Genomic DNA, 17,884 nt, shown 5'->3' on the forward strand with positions numbered 1-17,884 from the left:
CATTATTCACACTATGGTCAAAGTAATGTCCATTTTGAAAATCAGTCGGATATTCGTTGTATTGGCTATGGTAATACCAGTTCGACATTCTCAACAAAAAATAAACCCACTGACAGGGAATTCGTGGGTGGACAGAGTCTTACCTCCCGTACCAGACGCGCGACAAACCGTTGAAGTCGACTCGGACCACGACTCCTATGTCATGTACGAACCCGATGGGTCGAGACAGTATCGTAATTGTCGTGCTTCCCTGCGGCAGTTTTATTTAAATCAACCCTTCCTTAGGGTTTTTTTAAGAAAAATAAAATAAAATAATGTCCAAAAGTCCAAAAAGTTCAAAAAGTGTCCAAAAATAAAAAATTACAGAAAAAATAAACCTTATTTACAGTTTCTAAAAAAAAAATTATATACAAAATCTTCTTCTTCACTTCTTTTGGATCCTCTTTTGTTTCCTTCTTTGGCTTCGCTTTTTTTTTCAGCACTTTCTCTCTTTTTCTTTAGCTTAGCTCCAAACCTAAAAACAAACAAGAAATACCAAAACGCGTAAAAAGGAACAAAAATAATAAGAATAAAAATAAAACCTAAAAACAAATCTATACACAAGTCCGTGTCGGCGGTGCCAAAATGTAGCGCCCCCAAAGCTAGTAGTTGACTAACCCAAGAGATTAACTAAATAAAGAGGCACTAATGATCCAATCATATACTTAAACATTCAATTAAGAAATCTGCTACAAAACTTAACCCAAAAACTAGCCCCGCTCAGAAATATAAATATACAAGAACTCCTCTCAAATGATACATATACAATAGTCATTTGGTTTACAAATAGAATATACAACATAACAAACATAGCAGAAGTTAACCAACTAACGAAGTCAACGCTTGAATCTTTCGATGCACAACTCTGATCTGTCTCTGAAACTGAAAGTGGGAATGGGTGAGCACATCATCTAAAAGGAGTGCCCAGTAGAAATAACATTTAACTTTAAAGTAATCATAAGCAAGAGATGGAAAACAATACATGCTTTCCCAAACATTAAATAGTGACCAAGACACTGTAACAAACAATCATGTATATGGACAAACTCCTTCTTCAAACAATGTATATTATGGTTGTGAAATTCTGAACTCGCAAATCCACACCTAATCGTAAGTATTGATATCGACAATTCCGAACTCGCAAACTGCCGACCAATATATCATAAAAGCTCTAGGTATAAATGTGAAGGAGCGTATCCTACATACCACACGTGGAAATTCTTATTTCCCATAACAATTCATATTGACCACAACACATTACAGGTTCTTTCCAAACCATGAAAAGATTAACAGAATCAACAGAATTATCATAAAACAAGTTAAACAATGCATAGAACGCACAAACAGAAATACATGAGTTTGTTAAACATAAACTTTTGTAAAGGAAAACAATAATGGTTATCAAAGAGTCAAATGTATTCCCACCTCTTTTGATGACAAGCCACGCCTACCTCGAGATCCACGATCCACTGGTTCATCCTTTGAATCGATCGTTGTTAATAAGACTAACTGTTAATCACACAAGAAATCTAAGAAACTAGCCAAAATGTCTCATACAAGAATCTTACAAGTCTATTTAATGGTTCTAAGCCCATTTATGACATTACACCTTTTCATTATCCATATCTTACATATCTAATGGTTTACTAATTCAATTAGATTATGTCTATAGTCTATTAGATAAGACTTATGAACATCTACAATTTTGTAAAAGGAAGCAAAGGCTAATTCAGACCACAGAGGTCTAATTCCTGTTTAATAAGAAGAATGGCTCTAAGCCCAAGTCTACTGAACCAACCCATTAACCTAAGTCCCGGTCCATTAGGTCAACAAACAGTCACTAACAGTCACAGGTCTACTAACAATCCATGTCTAAGTCCAGGTCAAAGGTCCAACTGATATGGTCAACCAGTCAAACATGAATCGGTCCGGGTCAACTCAGTCAAACACCGAGTCAGATAGACTAAGTCAGATAATAACTATAAGTCGAGTCAGAATGAATAAGTTCAGTCAGATAGGCCAAAGGCTCTTACACAAATGCAATTCTAATCCTAGTTCAAGCAATTCTAATCCCAGTTCAACTTCATTCTATACATTGCATCAATACAATTAATACAACAGTACATTGAATACGTATAACTTCACAAGTACATTCTTAATTACAATTCAGCTTACCTGCAAAGCAGTTCAAGGCTTTCACAGCAACCATTATTTACAACTCTAATCACCATTCCAACCTTTCTTCATTCTACCAACACATTCTCAATTCAACTTCCTCTTACTTCTTAGTTTAGACTCAACCTCAACCACAACATCTCAACTCAGTTCATTACCATCTCAGTTTACTTAAAATTCACCTTAATTCAATGCCTCAACTCTCTACAGTATACATCCAACTTCAGCAGTTGTAACCAAACAAGATGTTTCTACTACAAATCAGTTTAACACAACCACCGGATCCCTAATTTACATATGTATCTCCAATCTCATCTGCCACTGCACACCACCTGCAATTCTAGTTCTTTAGCTACATTACCACCAGGCTCATTTACTGCAACCATATGAGCTAAACAAGTTCTGCAAAGCCTTAAGCATTCATCTATAGCCACCATCACCAGCTGCAATAAAACAAACCCCCAGTTCTTCCCATCACATACAAACACTACCATATCCTCTTATATGTCCAGTACATACTACCTGCACCACTAACTATAAGACAATCATACACAGCCACCACTACCAATTCAGCTTACAACAATCTCCAATTTAAACACCAACACCTGCATCACAACAATTCCCTGTTTTACCACTTCATCAACACCAACTATACCCACATGCAATTCACATTCAGTTCCACACTAATTTAACTCCAACACCAACTTGGACAAACCTCATAAATCTGCTTCTTGTTTGAACCTTACTAATGAATTCATCTAACTCAAATCGAATCCATAACTTCAATTGAACACAACCCGTCATTCTTTGTCTATCAACAACTCAATTACCAGCCATCTCTACAAACAATCAAACTTGAATAACCAAAATCCCAATTTACTAATTCATCGGAAAAACTCTTAAATTTTAATTCTCAAATTACCTTTTTCTGCAGGTTCTGTATCAGCCGTCTGAATCAACACCACCACCACCAACTAAAACTAGCTCTACTCTTCTTCTATCTCGATCTGAGTCTCATAATCATCTTCACTCACATCGATTATCAGAGGAAACCCTAACTCTTCAGTTCACATCAAAACCACTTCAGATTATTAATTCAGCTACAACCCTGTTGTTCTTCAACTAACAACACCCCAATTCACCTCTCAAATGGTCTTTCCTAGACATCAATTTCATCATCTATTTTTTCTCTGCGCTTTTCATCCAAACCCTCACTTCACTTCCTCTAATTCCTTTCTTCTTTACACAACGAGCTTCACCATCACCAACCCTACCTTGACCTTTCGCCTCATACAAAAACTTCAGAATCTCTATTTGATTCTCAAACTCGCCGGAGAAAGAAGAGCATGAGAAGGAAAGATAAGAGAAATGAAGAAGAAAGAAGAGAAGAAAGAAGAAGATAAGAAGAAGAGAATGAATTTATCTTCTCGGTCGGTAAAGATAAGACCAAGGCTAATACTATTTCACCCACTCGCTTCGCTAAGGGAAGCCCATGTCGGTTTATTTGTGAAAAGACTATTTTGCCCTCCAAATCACTCTGATGATTACTTCTTCGTCTGGTATCTGACTGACACGTTCGAGTAGTCCATTTCGCATAAATTTACGAGATCTAACCGATGGTACTAGTTTTGTATCTAGATCGTTATTAGAATAATTCCTATTAATTAACGCTCGTGTTAGACTAATCGAATTATTATCGGCTAAATCGTCTCTTGACTAGTCTAATAACGTTGACGAGCTTGAGGTTCCTTACATTCTCCCCACCTTATTCATTTTCGTCCTCGAAAATCGAACCATCCTTCAGGTCTTCAAAAACTCCCCACCTTATAGAGATAATCATCTCTCTTATCTAAGTGCAAACAACAAGAAACAAAGTACAAACCTACATGGCTCTACAACTAAAATCTAAAATTTGTAGGTCTAGGTTCAACGACGCTGATTTAAGTTCTATCAAATTGGGAAGTCTAAATTCCTTACACTAACATTTATCTTATGAAATACCTGTCTTATAAGGCAGAATCCTACGAATCTTTTTAAGTGGATTTTTAATTATCGGTTTCCTACAGAATTATACCAAACTTCTATGATCGGTCATCTATAAATGCAGTTTCCCTGTCAAGGTTGGCCAAGCCCAACAATGCCTTCCTACGAACGGAGAAAACACAACCTGCACTATTCCCAGTGCTGGATTAACTAAATACAAACTTATTACGATTAACTAAGTATTAATTTATTTAAGATTAATTAGTCTCTAAACTTTTATCGTAACTGGTGTAAGTCTGATAAATTTACTTCGTAAAATATATAAATAGTTTACATCATTTTAAGCAATTTAGTCATCTGAATTTATTTATTATTTCTTTTACCAATATAAGTAATCCCAATTCGGTTTTACGCCAATTTAAAATATTTGATAATTTTAACTTTACCGTAATACCATATAAATTTTTCCAAATATAATCTACTCTAAATTTCCTACTAGTATAATTATTCGAATATATTATCAACTGTGTTATCATTCTCATTATTCTTAAGTTGATAGTCTGGTTGATACGCTAAGCCTTAATCTTGTAAATATGATTATATTTTCACGTAAAGATTGATATAACGGATTTTACTTATTCATATTGAATTCGTATATTACATCTTGCTAAATATTGACATTGGTAATTTAATATGGTTTGAATTTTGAGTCTGCGTAAAAGCTTAACACAATAGTTCTTAGATTTTGCTATTAATCGTAAAGTATTTTATTAATATGAGAATTTATTTTATTTTAATTCTAATACTACATTTGAATACTATTGTTACTACTTCATCTATATTTGTTCCATTTCAAAGATTTACTGGATCATTTGTTAGACTATACATAATTTCGGTACAAAATTACTAACAAGCTGGATCTTTTATTTCATATATTCTCTGTACTCACTTTTTTAAATCTAACACCTAATAATTATTATATTATCTAGTTTAATCGCAAAATATTTATTCCTAATTTGTCATTAGTTTCATTTACAAAATTTAACCATACGTAGATAAGCGTTAATAATTTCTCATAACTATTTAATCATAATTATTATTGTTATCGTTGTATATCTTTAATATTTTAGTTTAAAAATTCAATATGATACTAATTGATAAATGCTAGCGTTACTTTATTAAAAATTATTATTACTATTATTATCATCTTTAATTGTTAATATAATATTTTATTATTGACATTGATGGTTGAACTATTACTCTAACTACTCTTACAAAAATTAATAAGTCCCAAAATATCATTAACATTTATGTAATTAGAATTTGTTTATTCTTCATATAAGTCAATGTGTTCAGTAAGTTTCTATGTTATTTACAAGATCTATCAATAATATTAATTTCACTATTTCCATAGTATTAGATTATCTACACGTTCATATTTTATAGATTAATTATTCTTAGATCCTTATTAGCTAAAGTTACTGGTGTACCCTACAATTTTTACTTCACTACATATACAAACAACCAAACAAACAAATCAATCAATCAAATAATTATTTTAATTATTGATAGTTTTTAGTGAATTATGATTTATCTCAGAAACCCAACCCAGTTCTAAACTAATCTAGTTCACTAACTGGCACTGGCTATTTCTATATTTTCCCATATAAGATCTAATAGTGAGCTCTGATACCAACACTGTAGCGCCCCCAAAGCTAGTAGATGACTAACCCAAGAGATTAACTAAATAAAGAGGCACTAACGATCCAATCATATACTTAAACATTCAATTAAGGAATCTACTACAAAACTTAACCCAAAAACTAGTCCCGCTCAGAAATATAAATATGCAAGAACTCCTCTCAAATGATACATATATTATAGTCATTTGGTTTACAAATAAAATATACAACATAACAAACATAACAGAAGTTAACCAACTAACGAAATCAATGCTGGAAGCTTTCGCTGCGCAACTCTGATCTGTCTCTGAAACTCAAAGTGGGAATGGGTGAGCACATCATCCCTAAAAGGAGTGCCCAGTAGAAATAAAATTTAACTTTAAAGTAATCATAAGCAAGAGATGGAAAACAATACATGTTTTCCCAAACATTAAATAGTGACCAAGTCACTGTAACAAACAAACATGTATATGGACAAATTCCTTCTTCAAATAATGTATACTATGGTTGTGCAATTCCGAACTCGCAAATCCATACCTAATCGTAAGTATTGATATCGACAATTCCGAACTCGCAAACTGCCGACCAATATATCATAAAAGCTCTAGGTATAAATGTGAAGGAGCGTATCCTATATACCACACGTGGAAATTCTTATTTCCCATAACAATTCATATTGACCACAACACATTACAGGTTCTTTCCAAACCATGGAAAGATTAACAGAATTATCGTAAAACAAGTTAAACAATGCATAGAACGCACAAACAGAAATACATGAGTTTGTTAAACATAAATTTTTGTAAAGGAAAACAATAATGGTTACCAAAGAGTCAAATGTATTCCCACCTATTTTGATGACAATCCACGCCTACCTCGAGATCCACGATCCACTGGTTCATCCTTTGAATCGATCGTTGATAATAAGACTAACTTTTAATCACACAAGAAGTCTAAGAAACTAGCCAAAATGGCTCATACAAAAATCTTATAAGTCTATCTAATGGTTCTAAGCCCATTTATGACTTTACACCTTTTCATTGAACCCTGATTCTGGGCATACTGAAATCTTAGTAGGCATACTGCATAAAGACAAAAAAAGTTGTGAAATAGCAAAATCAGATTACCCCTTAACCCAATTTTTTTTAATGGAAAATCTGCCCTTTACGTATTAGTGTTAGTAATATTGATTAGTGATTAAATATTTTGTTTAGTGATTAAGATAATTTTCAGAATTATAAAGGTTGTTTAGATGATTTTTTGAATCATGGTTCGGCGAAACAGGTTGAGGTTCGACTCACATCTATGAGCCGAATCTACCAATTGATGAACGGTTCGGCTCACTGAATCTGTTTACTGCATGCGCCGAACCTATAATTTTCAATTCCAACCCTTTTGCTAGACACTAGTTCGGCTTATATGAAAGTTTCATTGTAAGCCGAACAACATCCTGAATAGCTCGGAAAAAAAATAATTACTGGTTCGGCGTATATTTCGAAAATTGTATGATCCGAACATCAATTTGTTATTTTTTGGGTTAAAATATTGTTATTGGTTCGGCACATATTGAGAATATCGTAATAGCTGAACCTCGTAAATGTGCTAGGTTCGGCACATATTATGATTATCGAATACGCCGAACCCCTATGCATCTCTATTTGTGACTAGGTTCGGCTTGAAATTTCATGCCGAACTGTTCATATACACTTACATGAAGCTTTTGTGAAGAACAGTTCGGCTAAAAACGCAACTCAATCTTGAGCCGAACCCAACACTGCAACCGTCATTTAATCGATGAAAAACAGCAAATAGGAGATTGGGTTTGTAAAACTTGCTTTCTTATCCTCATTTCCGGAGTTGGAGATGCAGTTGGTTCAATTTCTGGTTCAATTGGTGGTTGATTTTCAGTTTCTACACCTTCATCTTCAATTGGTTCTTCTTCTTCAATTGATGGATTAGAAGACGATTTGGTTTGCCTAGTCCCTGCTTTTCTTTGTACGAGTCATTATGTGGTTGAGTTTAATCGACGATCCAATTTTTACGAATCGATAATTAATCACGATGATGAATTTTTTTTTTCACAGGAGGGGAAAGCGTTCGGCTAGAGGAGGAAAAAGAAGAAGAAATGGTAAGGTAAACTACCCATAGGGTACCCCTTATAAGGTCACCCAAGATGGGACTATTGTTTTGTATGCCTAGAAAGATTTAGGTATGCCCAAAATCAGGGTTCTTTTCATTATCCATCTCTTGCATATCTAATGGTTTACTAATTCAATTAGATTATGTCTATAATCTATTAGATGAGAATTCAATTAGATTATGTTTATAGTCTATTAGATGAGATTTATGAACATCTACAATTTTGTATAAGGAAGCAAAAGCTAATTCAGACCACAAAGGTCTAATTCCTGATTAATAAGAAGAATGGCACTAAGTCCAAGTCTACTGAACCAACCCATTAACCTAAGGCCCAGTCCATTAGGTCAACAAACGGTCACTAACAGTCAGGCAACAGTCCATGTCTAAGTCCGGGTCAAAGGTCAAGTCAACAGTCCAACTGATATGGCCAACCAGCAAACATGAATCGGTCCGTGTCAACTCAGTAAAACACTGACTCAGATAGACTAAGTCAGATAATAACTAAAATCGAGTCGGACTGAATAAGTTCAGTCAGACAGGCCAAAGGCTCTTACACAAATGCAATTCTAATCCTAGTTCAAGCAATTCTAATCCCAGTTCAACTTCATTCTATACATTGCATTAATACAAGTAATACAGCAGTACATTGAATACGTATAACTTCACAAGTGCATTCTTAATTACAATTCAGCTTACCTGCAAAAGCAGTTCCAAGCTTTCACAGCAACCACTATTTACAACTCTAATCACCATTCCAACCTTTCTTCATTCTACCAACACATTCTCAATTCAACTTCCTCTTACTTCTTAGTTTAGACTTAACCTCAACCACAACATCTCAACTCAGTTCATTACCATCTCAATTTACTTCAGATTCACCTTAATTCAATGCCTCAACTCTCTACAGTATACATCCAACTTCAGCAGTTGTAACCAAACAAGATGTTTCTACTACAAATCAGTTTAACACAACCACCGGATCTCTAATTTACATATGTATCTCCAATCTCATCTGCCACTGCACACCACCTGCAATTCTAGTTCTTTAGCTACATTACCACCAGGCTCATTTACTGCAACCATATGAGCTAAACAAGTTCTGCAAATCCTTAAGCATTCATCTATAGCCACCATCACCAGCTGCAATAAAACAACCCCCCAGTTCTTCCCATCACATACAAACACTACCATATCCTCTTATATGTCCAGTACATACTACCTGCACCACTAACTGTAAGACAATCATACACAGCCACCACTACCAATTCAGCTTACAACAATCTCCAATTTAAACACCAACACCTGCATCACAATAATTCCCAGTTTTACCACTTCATCAACACCAACTACACCCACATGCAATTCACATTCAGTTCCCCACTAATTTAACTCCAACACCAACAACTTGGACAAACCTCATAAATCTGCTTCTTGTTTGAACCTTACTAATGAATTCATCTAATTCAAATCGAATCCATAACTTCAATTGAACACAACCCGTCATTCTTTGTCTATCAACAACTCAATTACCAGCCAGTTCTACAAACAATCAAACTTGAATAACCAAAATCCCAATTTACTAATTCATCAGAGGAACTCTTAAATTTTAATTCTCAAATTACCTTTTTCTGCAGGTTCTGTATCGGCCGTCTGAATCAACACCGCCACCACCAACTAAAACTAGCTCTACTCTTCTTCTATCTCGATCTGAGTCTCATAATCATCTTCACTCTCATCGATTATCAGAGGAAACCCTAACTCTTCAGTTCACATCAAAACCACTTCAGATTATTAATTCAGCTACAACCCTGTTGTTCTTCAACTAACAACACCCCAATTCACCTTTCAAATGGTCTTTCCTAGACATCAATTTCATCATCTAATTTTTCTCTGCGCTTTTCATCCAAACCCTCACTTCACTTCCTCTAATTCCTTTCTTCTTTACACAACGAGCTTCACCATCACCAACCCTACCTTGACCTTTCGCCTCATACAAAAACTTCAGAATCTCTATTTGATTCTCAAACTCGCCGGAGAAAGAAGAACGGGAGAAGGAAAGAAAAGAGAAAAGAAGAAGAAATAAGAAGATAAGAAGAAGAGAATGAATTTATCTTCTCGGTCGGTGAAGATAAGACCAAGGCTAATACTATTTCACCCACTCGCTTCGCCAAGGAAGCCCTGGTCGGTTTATTTGTTGAAAAAACTATTTTGCCCTCCAAATCACTCTGATGATTACTTCTTCGTCTGATATCTGACTGACACGTTCGAGTAATCCATTTCGCATAACTTTACGAGATCTAACCGATGGTACTAGTTTTGTATCTAGATCGTTGTTAAAATAATTCCTATTAATTAATCCTCGTGTTAGACTAATCGAATTATTATCGGCTAAATTGTCTCTTGACTAGTCTAATAGCGTTGACGAGCTTGAGGGTCCTTACACAAGAATTGATCGAATTTTTTATAGTGGTAAGAAGGTTGTCGTTCACTCGGACTTGTTGAGATTGATTTTAAGAATTAATAAACCAAAAATACTTAAACTAGCAAAAACATACAAATTATTGTAACTAGACGAAGAGACACTAAGACGCAGGATTTCACTACTTTTCATATTCTTGTGGTTCAGTAATTAACTCTAGACAATATAACTCAAATAAAAGAAGTTGTGACTCTAATTCTTTGCCAAAAATAGATTTCATAAAACATTAGTTGTAACTTGTAAGCATGACGCACCAAAAGTAATAAAAACTATGCATGCGACATCAGACAAAATAACAAATAATTAATAGAAATCATAAGACAATTAAATCTATGCAAAAAGTCATAAAAAAAATTAATTAATTTACCACAATCATGAAAAGTTGCTTCCTCCATTGTCCCAGTGATGGGGTTTAGCTCCACATGGTGAAAACACGCTCAGAATATTTTTTCATTGCTCAAGGGGTGTTTACAATGGCAAATATGGAGAAAATAATAAAAGCACCGAGTTTGCAACGGTATAAAGGCGTTACGACTCGCTGTTACAAATCTGTGTTACAAGAAAACTATGGCTCAGAACTGTTGCAGTACAATAGTCGCAAGTAGTGAGAGTAGATCACACTTTATAAACGACAGACTACTAGTGTAGTCTGTTATTCTTCTTCACTTCTCTGCTAAAGATGAACACGACTCTGCAACATGATTTTTACGCTCAGTTTCTCACCCAAACTCTTCATCCCCGTCTATGACTCTCGTAATCCCTTTTTATACTTCATAGGACCAAGAATAACTCCTCATTACTCCGTAAAATCTGTCCACACCTTGGCGGTAAATAAAAATAAACCCGGGATATATTCTTTCCTTTCTTGCCTTCCCATGTATCTGCAGCTATTTAACACATTCCAAAATAACTCTACACGCTTCAGAAAACATCAAACACGCCTCTGTCACAATGTAACTCCCCAAAGCAACAAGAAATCCCGAGAATATTTCACTTGCTCTGTTTTCTCTTACTCCGCGTAACACCCCTGTTTTTCTCCAAATTCAAAACACTTACCATCTCTGATTCAGTGCAACGAGGAAATCTTTTTCCAAATCTTCTCGAGTTCAACGGAGAATATCCTCCGTTCAATTCGTATCTTCCATATATTCAAACAAATATTCCGAGAATAATAGTCAATGAGGAATCCACGTGACTTCCCCTTTTTATCGAAACCAAACACATTAGCATCCTTGTTTTGTTGAAACAGGATCATACCAACCAAATCCCGTGAAAAACTATGAGGAAATCACGTCCAAATCAACCCTGAAAAATCTGCATGTTACCGGAATTTCAAACAGCTATTTTCCCGCCAAAGTTTACTCAAACCGTGAAGAAGGAGGTCGCTCCCCTATCCAGACTGGGGGTGCGAATAGCATCTAGGGTACCCTTTATCAAACAGGCGGCCCCTTATCCATAGTGAGATTCCGAATAACAATTATCCTTCGGAGGTGCCCCGAGTACTTTTCGAGCCGATTTCTCCAAAAACGTTTATTTCCCAAAAATACCTACAAACACAAAAAATACCTTAATAAATATGAAATCGAGTGCCAACAATACATAAAATTGAGGAAAACTTAGACACAAAAATGTGTCTATCACCTCCCAATTGGATTTGATTCAGGTATTGATAACTGCAGATCTGATTTCCCCTTTTAATTTTATCATTATATTCATGATTACTACTATGATGGTTCAATCAGAATATAGATTTCCCTTTATTTTAGTTGCTTTTCATTACTTTACTCATTCCGGAGATGTATTTATGTCTAAATTTTTGTATTACGGATGGGAGCTATTGAGGAAAAGACGAATCTAGAAACAGAAGGTGATGATTTAGATGATGATATCCCTCTTAGATAATAAACAACTTGGTTTACATGGTATTTTAGGTAAATGCATTTTTGTTTCTTTTTTTGCTGGGCATATTACCCAATGGAAATGGTTATTAGAAAAATATCTTTTTGATTCCCATCCATTTAAACAATATCAAATTTTACATGTCTTTTTCACCAAGGAAATATTGTTTTAGGAATAATTGACCAATTTTGTGATAAGAAAAATATTATAGTTAACCTGATCAAGTCGTGCCACTTTAACAAATATTTAATAAATTAAGTAGCAAAATTTATATAGTTTAGATTGGGAAATTGAGTTAGAGATGGAAACTTAGCCGTGATTAGGTTAACTGGCCAGACAATGGCTAATTTTTGTCCGTTCGCGGCATGATCCACGCCGTCCAAAATTATATGTTGAAACAGGCGAATGCATGTATATCTTGCGGGCCTACTTCACGGAGTTGAACCTATTGATTAGCCGAGATTTGTTGGTCAGATCAAATTAGTCGGGGCCTACGGCCCTTGCCGTGGATAAAAAATCTATAAAAGTGGTCTCCTTACTAAAATTAGTCGTGATTAGATCGGAATTAAGAAGATTGAGCATATAAGTTAGCTAGGACTTACATCCACAATATTTCTTGATCGGGTCAAACTAGCCGAGGCCTTGTGGCCCACCAAATTCTTTTAGACATTAATATTTTATATTAAAGTCAATCATTTTAAGTTATAAATTAAATTATATTAAAAAAATCTACTTATACTGAATTACATAACAGAGGGGACTAAATATAAATTACCCGTGATTAGACTAAAATATAATAGGATGAGCCTATAAGTTAGTCTGTGCCTGACGCTCTGGTATTTTGTTGGCTGGATCAAATAAGATGGGCCTGCGACTCCGATCATGGATTGGAAAATTTAGAACTGACGTGGTTTCCGTATTAAAGTTATTTGATGATTTGGTTAACATTTAGATAATTGAGCCTATAATAGGTTCTGATGTTCTTTTGATCGAATCAAATCATCCAAGGCCTACAATCTTGACCGTGATCACTTAAATTCTATTGGAGTAACGAATAAAAATAGCCCATATTGATGTTAGTATCTAAATAACGGGTTATAGTAGTCGGAGCCTACGGCCACGACTATTAGGACCGATCAAAATGTTTGGTCAATCGGGTCACTGTAACCGACTACTATGATCCGTGTCTATTGAACGGTTTGAGTATTTAATTAGTCCGGTCATATTAACATTTTTAGCTAGTTGAGCCATAGTAGACAGATCAAGCTTCAGCCATTAGGAAATGTTGTTTTCTCTTTTTTTTTATTGTTTGATAATTAAGGGCCATTAGAAACAATTTTTATGATTTACTATCATCTTTGTCTCACATTTGTCGATCCGGAAAAACCTATACAGATGAGAATGAAGAAGATAATTGCCTCTTATCCGTGTAGTATACATGTCATTACACATACATTCTCTCTATTCAAAAATTAGTATTTGCGGGCTTATTTAGATTGTCCGCTCTGCACATATTAAGATGTATTTTTAGTTTTACATCATTCCCATAGAAGAACCAAAGGAAAAAAAGAACCATATCATGATTGTTGTGTCAGTTTTAGTTAGAGCCGCCAGAACATGCTGATGATAGCTTTGCCGGTTTGTGGCTGTGAAGCAAGTACGTCTTTGGGAGGGATTTCCTTGACTTATTTTGATGCCCTACTTTGTAAGGAAAGGTCCCCGATTATATTAGGAAACATAGTGCAATAAAGGTTAGACGTGATTAGTTTAAGTGGTTAGGTTAGAGTTAGTTCCAGTTCAGGCCTGAGCATAATTTCCATCATCCAAAATAATAAAATCTTAGCCGTATATACAACGGACGAACATATACACACACAACGTGCAACGGATAGAAATCTCGGCAACACATATTCCCAGATGCCGGATGGCCGAAATCAATGACCGTCTTTGTCCCAGGACAAATACGATTTCTTTTCATATATTTTATATTAAAGTCAGCCATTTTAAGTTATAAAATAAATTACATTAAGAAAAATCTACTTATATTGAATTACATAACAGAGGGAATTAAATATAAATTAACCGTGATTAAGTTAAAATCTAGTAGTATGAGCCTATAAGTTAGTCGGTACCTCTCATTCTGGTATTTTGTTGATTGGATCAAATAAGATGAGCCTGCGACCCCGGTCATGGATTAGAAAATTTATAATTGACGTTGTTTCCATATTAAGATTATTGATGATTAGGTTAACATCTAGAGAATTGAGCCTATAATAGGTTCTGAAGTTCTTTTGATCGAATCAAATCAGCCAAGGCCTACAATCCCGACTGTGACCACTTAAATTCTATTAGAGTAACGAATAAAAGTAGCCCTGTTGATGGTGGTTTTCAGTTCAGGGCCAAAACTGTAAAACCCTGTATTTAATGTGTTGTCATCCTGCAAAGGAACGAAAGCCATCTGAAAGTGATGAGTGCATAAACCTCTCACAGATGTATTAAGCAATTCAATATATTATATATATATATATAATTCACTCAAAATGGTGCATACAACAACGATCCCTAATATTTTGTGAATTTTATTCTCCACCGGCATTATTCACTAATGCATTGACCCGCCTAGTATTTTCCTATGCTATGTTCTCAGCTGAACTCTCAATATTGGCATGACATGACGATTAATGTTCACTCACAGCGGAGTAGCACGAATCTCCCGAAGTGTCAGAATTGAGACCTGCATGAAAACACTCACATAGGCTACACCACTCTCTATAAAGAGATCGGCGTGTTGACACACTTTTTTAATTAAAATTTAGCGCGATCGACGCGTTTAAATTCCTTAAGAAAAATATAGACTTTCCATGTCAGTCTTAAAAAATGATCACGGCCACACGATTTGGACACACAATTCAACAAGCCTAGACTACTCCTAGAGGAACTAGGCGATCATCATGATGACCACCAGCGGGCCCATTAGCATCCCAACCGGTCGGAATCCATTTAGTTCACCTGCAACACCCTCAAACGTCGGCCAGAAACAGGGTGATCGCGTTGTTAAAAGAAAGCTCAAACGAGCTAGACCGACCATGATGGTCTTAAAATCATCGCATCCGTTCAACTTAGCCAGCCAAGTTAGACGACTTAGATCGTGTTTTGGGCAACCAAAAAGGCGCAAACGTAATTGTCGGTCACCCAACTCAATCACTGGTCGATCGACCTTCCCATGGCACACCAGGAGAACATGGAATCGCTTGCTCAAAGTATGGTGAACACGCTGCTTTAGAAACCCTAAATTGCGTTTGCGGCAACGAGCTACTATCGCAAATCGATCACAACCGTCCATCTTCGCCGTCCAAAGCGGGTACCTTAGATTCAATTTCAGGCGGCCCAAAAGATGTCAGCGCGCTCACTGGCAACCCGCCTTTGCATAAGGCCAATCAGCCTGCTCAAACTAGCGCCCAACGCTTTCAATCGATCAGCCAAAATGGGTTAGCCACACGTTTTCTAAACCCTAATTTAAATCAACGGTAGTAGGAAACTGCCGCAAATCATCCCGTCCATCCAAATTCGCTAGCCTAGTCGGATGGTTTAGATTTATTTTCAAGAAGCCAACAGGGTAACGCTATGATCATCGGACACCCCTCCTACACAGGGAGCGATCGACCAAGTGGTAGCTCATCCATAGGGTTCTCAAACGATCGCTCAAAGGTGGCCGGTCATGCTACTTTTTGAGACGTTCAATTCACGACTAATTTGAACGAGCTCTAAAACAACGATGATTTATATACATCGATTATAAGCGATGTTTTATAAATATTGATTTCACAAGTAATTTTATTATTGGAACTAAAAGCACTATGTGCTGCTTTTAGCAGCGAGTCTCACGACTTGACCTATTTACTCGAGACATCAAACATGTCACAAACTGGGGATGCTCAATGGGTATTAGTCTGGCGGTTTACAGCGTGCGGCGTGCAACGTGCCCATTACGAGAAAGTGTCAGGAAAGGACGGATGGTTAACAACAATGAGAGTAGTGGGTGAAAGTGTGACCATTTTTTCCTCATAATGGGAACGTGGTGATCACCATTTTTTACACATCCCCATTTCCCCACTACTTATCTGCCTCCACTTCCTACGAGATTAGGGTGTGCTCGAACATGACTTGCATAAATAGGATTTCAACCTATTTCAAAAAACAACACAAGTGTGATCAACACAAGTATTCAGAAAACACCAAGAACTGATAGCTTACATTATGCAATACAGTTCTACATTCTGATGCAAGTCATAAAACATTCAGACCTTCATAATTCAACATTCTGATCTCAAACACCTTCTTCGCTTCCCTACCTAAGCTCAACCCTTCTCCTTCACTTTTTGACTGAATTAAATCTGGAACGACCATTTCTTGGTTTAGGCCAGAGTCTTACAGATTGATCTCTCGAATCTAAAAGTACTCATGTGCAGTACATTTGTTTAGGGTTTGAATTCGTTTCTCATCAGCACACCCTAATTCACTAAAAACAACAGAATCAGTTTTTACCCCAAAACAAGCCCATATTGATGTTAATATCGAAAATAACAGGTTATAGTAGTCGGAGCCTACGACCACGACTATTAGGACCGACAAAAATGTTTGGTCAATCAGGTCACTGTAACCGACTACTATGATCCGTGTCTACTGAACCGTCCGAGTATTTAATTAGTCCGGTCATATTAACATTTTTAGGTAGTTGAGCCATAGTAGACAGCCCACGCTTCGGCCATTAGGAAATTTTGTTTTTTTATTTATTTATTGTTTGATAATTAAGGTCCATTAGGAACAATTCTTATGATTTATTACCATCTTTATCTCACATTTGTCAATCCGGAAAAACCTATATAGATGAGAATGAAGAAGATAATTGCCTCTTAATCTTAATGACTTATTTATATAGTGTAGTATACATGTCATTACACATACATTCTATCCATTCAAAAATTAGTATTTGCAGGCTCATTTGGATTTTCGGCTCTGCACATATTAAGATGTAGTTTTAGTTTTGTATCATTCCCAGAGAAGAAGCAAAGGAAAAGAAGAACCACATCATCATTGTTGTGTCCGTTTTAGTTAGAGTCGCCGAAACATGCTGATGATAGCTTTGTCGGTTTGTGGCTGTGAAACAAGTACGTCTTTGGGAGGGATTTCCTTGACTTGTTTTTCTACTTTGGTAGGGAAAGGTCCCCGATTATATTAGAAAACATAGTGCAATAAAGGTTAGACGTGATTAGTGATTAGTTTAAGTGGTTGGGTTAGAGTTAGTTTCAGTCCAGGCTTCGGCATAATCTCCGCCATCCAAAATAATAAAATCTCATCCGCATATACAACGGTCGAACGGGTATATACACAACGTGTGGACGGATAGAAATCTCGCCAACAGAAATTTCCAGCCGCAGGATGGCCGAAATTAATGGACGTCTTTGTCCCAGGACAGACACCACTTCTT

General features: G+C 36.0%; 1 long non-coding RNA gene across 1 annotated transcript; it reads right to left on the minus strand.

The window, feature by feature from the left end:
- Positions 1-688: 688 nt before the first annotated feature.
- LOC113358298 lies at positions 689-3,594 on the minus strand. Its single transcript, XR_003364442.1, has 3 exons — positions 2,215-3,594; positions 1,465-1,548; positions 689-921 (listed from the first exon to the last, which is right to left on the minus strand). It is a non-coding gene; the product is annotated as an uncharacterized LOC113358298 (long non-coding RNA).
- Between the last annotated feature and the right edge of the window lie 14,290 nt (positions 3,595-17,884).

The sequence above is a fragment of the Papaver somniferum genome, chromosome 3 (genome assembly GCF_003573695.1).
Source record: "Papaver somniferum cultivar HN1 chromosome 3, ASM357369v1, whole genome shotgun sequence".
Classification (NCBI taxonomy): Eukaryota; Viridiplantae; Streptophyta; class Magnoliopsida; order Ranunculales; family Papaveraceae; genus Papaver; species Papaver somniferum.